Source organism: Aquarana catesbeiana, linkage group LG01 (assembly GCF_042186555.1).
Source record: "Aquarana catesbeiana isolate 2022-GZ linkage group LG01, ASM4218655v1, whole genome shotgun sequence".
Classification (NCBI taxonomy): domain Eukaryota; kingdom Metazoa; phylum Chordata; class Amphibia; order Anura; family Ranidae; genus Aquarana; species Aquarana catesbeiana.
Genome location: NC_133324.1, coordinates 276,325,169 through 276,332,668, shown reverse-complemented (window position 1 = coordinate 276,332,668; position 7,500 = coordinate 276,325,169). Strand labels below are relative to the sequence as shown.

The following is a 7,500-nucleotide window of genomic DNA, read 5'->3' as shown; positions in this document are numbered from 1 at the left end:
CTGTCCTGCTCTATAGCGGCCTTCTCTCATTATCCCCGGCAGTGGGCCGTCCTTTCACTTTTCCTTATTTGCATAACCCTAATGTATCTCAGGTGATATATTTTGACATTTTTAGCTTGACAAACTCTTTCTAGTGGTGTTTTTCTTTGACTTGTCATTTCTTTTAATCAGTTCTGCACCTTATTTGGCTATGTTTTTGCTGAGAAATGATAGCGTCTACGGAGTCGCCATGAGTAGAGCAGCATGTGTGCGCCGCCGAGACCTAGTTTAGGATGCTTGCCTGTTATACTCTGGTTTCTCTTCAGATCGAATAAATCTTTCGCCTTTTACTAAAGATTTCCGTGGAGGGGAACAACTATGAGTTTCAGAGAATTTTTTGATGCCTAGCTAAAGCTGGGCTTGCTAATCTGGTGAAAAATAGCTTGAGTTCTTTTGATTTGGAAAGATGCTGAGACAGCGTTAATGTTGTTGGTGGTGGTGGTGGTCAACGTGGCATCGAAAACCATTTGGTGGTCTTGGTCTACCTACAAGTTATCGGAGCATTTTTGGGTGTCTTTTGTTGTTGGCTTTGTGCGGTTGGCCTCAAATGAAAGTTGACGGTGTAGCCAACCAAAGCGGCTCCTGCTTGAATTCTTGCGGACTCGCTCCTGTTAGCAAAACGTTGAAAAAACTTCCCGCGTGCTCCATTCTCGGTAAGTCGGCCCCTGTGCGGTCCTATTCGACTCTTTTTAAGGGATCCTTTAAAAAGCACAGGGCAACGCGCTATATTCCCCAATTCCATTGCCGCGCGCCTTTTATGCGGTTCTGATGAAGCGAATTGCTACAAGCGCCTGCTGATTCCCGCTATGCAGCTGTAAAGACATGCAAATTAGGCTGTCCTGCTCTATAGCGGCCTTCTCTCATTATCCCCGGCAGTGGGCCGTCCTTTCACTTTTCCTTATTTGCATAACCCTAATGTATCTCAGGTGATATATTTTGACATTTTTAGCTTGACAAACTCTTTCTAGTGGTGTTTTTCTTTGACTTGTCATTTCTTTTAATCAGTTCTGCACCTTATTTGGCTATGTTTTTGCTGAGAAATGATAGCGTCTACGGAGTCGCCATGAGTAGAGCAGCATGTGTGCGCCGCCGAGACCTAGTTTAGGATGTTTGCCTGTTATACTCTGGTTTCTCTTCAGATCGAATAAATCTTTCGCCTTTTACTAAAGATTTCCGTGGAGGGGAACAACTATGAGTTTCAGAGAATTTTTTGATGCCTAGCTAAAGCTGGGCTTGCTAATCTGGTGAAAAATAGCTTGAGTTCTTTTGATTTGGAAAGATGCTGAGACAGCGTTAATGTTGTTGTTGTTGTTGGTGGTCAACGTGGCATCGAAAACCATTTGGTGGTCTTGGTCTACCTACAAGTTATCGGAGCATTTTTGGGTGTCTTTTTTTGTTGGCTTTGTGCGGTTGGCCTCAAATGAAAGTTGACGGTGTAGCCAACCAAAGCGGCTCCTGCTTGAATTCTTGCGGACTCGCTCCTGTTAGCAAAACGTTGAAAAAACTTCCCGCGTGCTCCATTCTCGGTAAGTCGGCCCCTGTGCGGTCCTATTCGACTCTTTTTAAGGGATCCTTTAAAAAGCACAGGGCAACGCGCTATATTCCCCAATTCCATTGCCGCGCGCCTTTTATGCGGTTCTGATGAAGCGAATTGCTACAAGCGCCTGCTGATTCCCGCTATGCAGCTGTAAAGACATGCAAATTAGGCTGTCCTGCTCTATAGCGGCCTTCTCTCATTATCCCCGGCAGTGGGCCGTCCTTTCACTTTTCCTTATTTGCATAACCCTAATGTATCTCAGGTGATATATTTTGACATTTTTAGCTTGACAAACTCTTTCTAGTGGTGTTTTTCTTTGACTTGTCATTTCTTTTAATCAGTTCTGCACCTTATTTGGCTATGTTTTTGCTGAGAAATGATAGCGTCTACGGAGTCGCCATGAATAGAGCAGCATGTGTGCGCCGCCGAGACCTAGTTTAGGATGTTTGCCTGTTATACTCTGGTTTCTCTTCAGATCGAATAAATCTTTCGCCTTTTACTAAAGATTTCCGTGGAGGGGAACAACTATGAGTTTCAGAGAATTTTTTGATGCCTAGCTAAAGCTGGGCTTGCTAATCTGGTGAAAAATAGCTTGAGTTCTTTTGATTTGGAAAGATGCTGAGACAGCGTTAATGTTGTTGTTGGTGGTGGTGGTCAACGTGGCATCGAAAACCATTTGGTGGTCTTGGTCTACCTACAAGTTATCGGAGCATTTTTGGGTGTCTTTTTTTGTTGGCTTTGTGCGGTTGGCCTCAAATGAAAGTTGACGGTGTAGCCAACCAAAGCGGCTCCTGCTTGAATTCTTGCGGACTCGCTCCTGTTAGCAAAACGTTGAAAAAACTTCCCGCGTGCTCCATTCTCGGTAAGTCGGCCCCTGTGCGGTCCTATTCGACTCTTTTTAAGGGATCCTTTAAAAAGCACAGGGCAACGCGCTATATTCCCCAATTCCATTGCCGCGCGCCTTTTATGCGGTTCTGATGAAGCGAATTGCTACAAGCGCCTGCTGATTCCCGCTATGCAGCTGTAAAGACATGCAAATTAGGCTGTCCTGCTCTATAGCGGCCTTCTCTCATTATCCCCGGCAGTGGGCCGTCCTTTCACTTTTCCTTATTTGCATAACCCTAATGTATCTCAGGTGATATATTTTGACATTTTTAGCTTGACAAACTCTTTCTAGTGGTGTTTTTCTTTGACTTGTCATTTCTTTTAATCAGTTCTGCACCTTATTTGGCTATGTTTTTGCTGAGAAATGATAGCGTCTACGGAGTCGCCATGAGTAGAGCAGCATGTGTGCGCCGCCGAGACCTAGTTTAGGATGCTTGCCTGTTATACTCTGGTTTCTCTTCAGATCGAATAAATCTTTCGCCTTTTACTAAAGATTTCCGTGGAGGGGAACAACTATGAGTTTCAGAGAATTTTTTGATGCCTAGCTAAAGCTGGGCTTGCTAATCTGGTGAAAAATAGCTTGAGTTCTTTTGATTTGGAAAGATGCTGAGACAGCGTTAATGTTGTTGGTGGTGGTGGTGGTCAACGTGGCATCGAAAACCATTTGGTGGTCTTGGTCTACCTACAAGTTATCGGAGCATTTTTGGGTGTCTTTTGTTGTTGGCTTTGTGCGGTTGGCCTCAAATGAAAGTTGACGGTGTAGCCAACCAAAGCGGCTCCTGCTTGAATTCTTGCGGACTCGCTCCTGTTAGCAAAACGTTGAAAAAACTTCCCGCGTGCTCCATTCTCGGTAAGTCGGCCCCTGTGCGGTCCTATTCGACTCTTTTTAAGGGATCCTTTAAAAAGCACAGGGCAACGCTCTATATTCCCCAATTCCATTGCCGCGCGCCTTTTATGCGGTTCTGATGAAGCGAATTGCTACAAGCGCCTGCTGATTCCCGCTATGCAGCTGTAAAGACATGCAAATTAGGCTGTCCTGCTCTATAGCGGCCTTCTCTCATTATCCCCGGCAGTGGGCCGTCCTTTCACTTTTCCTTATTTGCATAACCCTAATGTATCTCAGGTGATATATTTTGACATTTTTAGCTTGACAAACTCTTTCTAGTGGTGTTTTTCTTTGACTTGTCATTTCTTTTAATCAGTTCTGCACCTTATTTGGCTATGTTTTTGCTGAGAAATGATAGCGTCTACGGAGTCGCCATGAGTAGAGCAGCATGTGTGCGCCGCCGAGACCTAGTTTAGGATGTTTGCCTGTTATACTCTGGTTTCTCTTCAGATTGAATAAATCTTTCGCCTTTTACTAAAGATTTCCGTGGAGGGGAACAACTATGAGTTTCAGAGAATTTTTTGATGCCTAGCTAAAGCTGGGCTTGCTAATCTGGTGAAAAATAGCTTGAGTTCTTTTGATTTGGAAAGATGCTGAGACAGCGTTAATGTTGTTGTTGTTGTTGGTGGTCAACGTGGCATCGAAAACCATTTGGTGGTCTTGGTCTACCTACAAGTTATCGGAGCATTTTTGGGTGTCTTTTTTTGTTGGCTTTGTGCGGTTGGCCTCAAATGAAAGTTGACGGTGTAGCCAACCAAAGCGGCTCCTGCTTGAATTCTTGCGGACTCGCTCCTGTTAGCAAAACGTTGAAAAAACTTCCCGCGTGCTCCATTCTCGGTAAGTCGGCCCCTGTGCGGTCCTATTCGACTCTTTTTAAGGGATCCTTTAAAAAGCACAGGGCAACGCGCTATATTCCCCAATTCCATTGCCGCGCGCCTTTTATGCGGTTCTGATGAAGCGAATTGCTACAAGCGCCTGCTGATTCCCGCTATGCAGCTGTAAAGACATGCAAATTAGGCTGTCCTGCTCTATAGCGGCCTTCTCTCATTATCCCCGGCAGTGGGCCGTCCTTTCACTTTTCCTTATTTGCATAACCCTAATGTATCTCAGGTGATATATTTTGACATTTTTAGCTTGACAAACTCTTTCTAGTGGTGTTTTTCTTTGACTTGTCATTTCTTTTAATCAGTTCTGCACCTTATTTGGCTATGTTTTTGCTGAGAAATGATAGCGTCTACGGAGTCGCCATGAGTAGAGCAGCATGTGTGCGCCGCCGAGACCTAGTTTAGGATGCTTGCCTGTTATACTCTGGTTTCTCTTCAGATCGAATAAATCTTTCGCCTTTTACTAAAGATTTCCGTGGAGGGGAACAACTATGAGTTTCAGAGAATTTTTTGATGCCTAGCTAAAGCTGGGCTTGCTAATCTGGTGAAAAATAGCTTGAGTTCTTTTGATTTGGAAAGATGCTGAGACAGCGTTAATGTTGTTGGTGGTGGTGGTGGTCAACGTGGCATCGAAAACCATTTGGTGGTCTTGGTCTACCTACAAGTTATCGGAGCATTTTTGGGTGTCTTTTGTTGTTGGCTTTGTGCGGTTGGCCTCAAATGAAAGTTGACGGTGTAGCCAACCAAAGCGGCTCCTGCTTGAATTCTTGCGGACTCGCTCCTGTTAGCAAAACGTTGAAAAAACTTCCCGCGTGCTCCATTCTCGGTAAGTCGGCCCCTGTGCGGTCCTATTCGACTCTTTTTAAGGGATCCTTTAAAAAGCACAGGGCAACGCGCTATATTCCCCAATTCCATTGCCGCGCGCCTTTTATGCGGTTCTGATGAAGCGAATTGCTACAAGCGCCTGCTGATTCCCGCTATGCAGCTGTAAAGACATGCAAATTAGGCTGTCCTGCTCTATAGCGGCCTTCTCTCATTATCCCCGGCAGTGGGCCGTCCTTTCACTTTTCCTTATTTGCATAACCCTAATGTATCTCAGGTGATATATTTTGACATTTTTAGCTTGACAAACTCTTTCTAGTGGTGTTTTTCTTTGACTTGTCATTTCTTTTAATCAGTTCTGCACCTTATTTGGCTATGTTTTTGCTGAGAAATGATAGCGTCTACGGAGTCGCCATGAGTAGAGCAGCATGTGTGCGCCGCCGAGACCTAGTTTAGGATGCTTGCCTGTTATACTCTGGTTTCTCTTCAGATCGAATAAATCTTTCGCCTTTTACTAAAGATTTCCGTGGAGGGGAACAACTATGAGTTTCAGAGAATTTTTTGATGCCTAGCTAAAGCTGGGCTTGCTAATCTGGTGAAAAATAGCTTGAGTTCTTTTGATTTGGAAAGATGCTGAGACAGCGTTAATGTTGTTGGTGGTGGTGGTGGTCAACGTGGCATCGAAAACCATTTGGTGGTCTTGGTCTACCTACAAGTTATCGGAGCATTTTTGGGTGTCTTTTGTTGTTGGCTTTGTGCGGTTGGCCTCAAATGAAAGTTGACGGTGTAGCCAACCAAAGCGGCTCCTGCTTGAATTCTTGCGGACTCGCTCCTGTTAGCAAAACGTTGAAAAAACTTCCCGCGTGCTCCATTCTCGGTAAGTCGGCCCCTGTGCGGTCCTATTCGACTCTTTTTAAGGGATCCTTTAAAAAGCACAGGGCAACGCGCTATATTCCCCAATTCCATTGCCGCGCGCCTTTTATGCGGTTCTGATGAAGCGAATTGCTACAAGCGCCTGCTGATTCCCGCTATGCAGCTGTAAAGACATGCAAATTAGGCTGTCCTGCTCTATAGCGGCCTTCTCTCATTATCCCCGGCAGTGGGCCGTCCTTTCACTTTTCCTTATTTGCATAACCCTAATGTATCTCAGGTGATATATTTTGACATTTTTAGCTTGACAAACTCTTTCTAGTGGTGTTTTTCTTTGACTTGTCATTTCTTTTAATCAGTTCTGCACCTTATTTGGCTATGTTTTTGCTGAGAAATGATAGCGTCTACGGAGTCGCCATGAGTAGAGCAGCATGTGTGCGCCGCCGAGACCTAGTTTAGGATGTTTGCCTGTTATACTCTGGTTTCTCTTCAGATCGAATAAATCTTTCGCCTTTTACTAAAGATTTCCGTGGAGGGGAACAACTATGAGTTTCAGAGAATTTTTTGATGCCTAGCTAAAGCTGGGCTTGCTAATCTGGTGAAAAATAGCTTGAGTTCTTTTGATTTGGAAAGATGCTGAGACAGCGTTAATGTTGTTGTTGTTGTTGGTGGTCAACGTGGCATCGAAAACCATTTGGTGGTCTTGGTCTACCTACAAGTTATCGGAGCATTTTTGGGTGTCTTTTTTTGTTGGCTTTGTGCGGTTGGCCTCAAATGAAAGTTGACGGTGTAGCCAACCAAAGCGGCTCCTGCTTGAATTCTTGCGGACTCGCTCCTGTTAGCAAAACGTTGAAAAAACTTCCCGCGTGCTCCATTCTCGGTAAGTCGGCCCCTGTGCGGTCCTATTCGACTCTTTTTAAGGGATCCTTTAAAAAGCACAGGGCAACGCGCTATATTCCCCAATTCCATTGCCGCGCGCCTTTTATGCGGTTCTGATGAAGCGAATTGCTACAAGCGCCTGCTGATTCCCGCTATGCAGCTGTAAAGACATGCAAATTAGGCTGTCCTGCTCTATAGCGGCCTTCTCTCATTATCCCCGGCAGTGGGCCGTCCTTTCACTTTTCCTTATTTGCATAACCCTAATGTATCTCAGGTGATATATTTTGACATTTTTAGCTTGACAAACTCTTTCTAGTGGTGTTTTTCTTTGACTTGTCATTTCTTTTAATCAGTTCTGCACCTTATTTGGCTATGTTTTTGCTGAGAAATGATAGCGTCTACGGAGTCGCCATGAGTAGAGCAGCATGTGTGCGCCGCCGAGACCTAGTTTAGGATGCTTGCCTGTTATACTCTGGTTTCTCTTCAGATCGAATAAATCTTTCGCCTTTTACTAAAGATTTCCGTGGAGGGGAACAACTATGAGTTTCAGAGAATTTTTTGATGCCTAGCTAAAGCTGGGCTTGCTAATCTGGTGAAAAATAGCTTGAGTTCTTTTGATTTGGAAAGATGCTGAGACAGCGTTAATGTTGTTGGTGGTGGTGGTGGTCAACGTGGCATCGAAAACCATTTGGTGGTCT

At 44.7% G+C, this 7,500-nt stretch overlaps 9 non-coding genes across 9 annotated transcripts; all 9 read left to right on the top strand.

The window, feature by feature from the left end:
* Positions 1-285: 285 nt before the first annotated feature.
* On the top strand, positions 286-400 carry LOC141124816 (U5 spliceosomal RNA). The gene has a single exon (XR_012241149.1). It is a non-coding gene; the product is annotated as a U5 spliceosomal RNA (small nuclear RNA).
* Positions 401-1,158: 758 nt separating this feature from the next.
* Positions 1,159-1,273, top strand: LOC141124815 (U5 spliceosomal RNA). Its single transcript, XR_012241148.1, has one exon. It is a non-coding gene; the product is annotated as a U5 spliceosomal RNA (small nuclear RNA).
* Positions 1,274-2,031: 758 nt separating this feature from the next.
* On the top strand, positions 2,032-2,146 carry LOC141124813 (U5 spliceosomal RNA). The gene has a single exon (XR_012241147.1). It is a non-coding gene; the product is annotated as a U5 spliceosomal RNA (small nuclear RNA).
* A 758-nt stretch (positions 2,147-2,904) lies between these two features.
* Positions 2,905-3,019, top strand: LOC141124812 (U5 spliceosomal RNA). Its single transcript, XR_012241146.1, has one exon. It is a non-coding gene; the product is annotated as a U5 spliceosomal RNA (small nuclear RNA).
* A 758-nt stretch (positions 3,020-3,777) lies between these two features.
* On the top strand, positions 3,778-3,892 carry LOC141124910 (U5 spliceosomal RNA). The gene has a single exon (XR_012241230.1). It is a non-coding gene; the product is annotated as a U5 spliceosomal RNA (small nuclear RNA).
* A 758-nt stretch (positions 3,893-4,650) lies between these two features.
* Positions 4,651-4,765, top strand: LOC141124810 (U5 spliceosomal RNA). Its single transcript, XR_012241145.1, has one exon. It is a non-coding gene; the product is annotated as a U5 spliceosomal RNA (small nuclear RNA).
* A 758-nt stretch (positions 4,766-5,523) lies between these two features.
* Positions 5,524-5,638, top strand: LOC141124809 (U5 spliceosomal RNA). Its single transcript, XR_012241144.1, has one exon. It is a non-coding gene; the product is annotated as a U5 spliceosomal RNA (small nuclear RNA).
* Positions 5,639-6,396: 758 nt separating this feature from the next.
* On the top strand, positions 6,397-6,511 carry LOC141124808 (U5 spliceosomal RNA). The gene has a single exon (XR_012241143.1). It is a non-coding gene; the product is annotated as a U5 spliceosomal RNA (small nuclear RNA).
* Positions 6,512-7,269: 758 nt separating this feature from the next.
* Positions 7,270-7,384, top strand: LOC141124807 (U5 spliceosomal RNA). Its single transcript, XR_012241142.1, has one exon. It is a non-coding gene; the product is annotated as a U5 spliceosomal RNA (small nuclear RNA).
* The last annotated feature ends 116 nt before the right edge of the window (positions 7,385-7,500 follow it).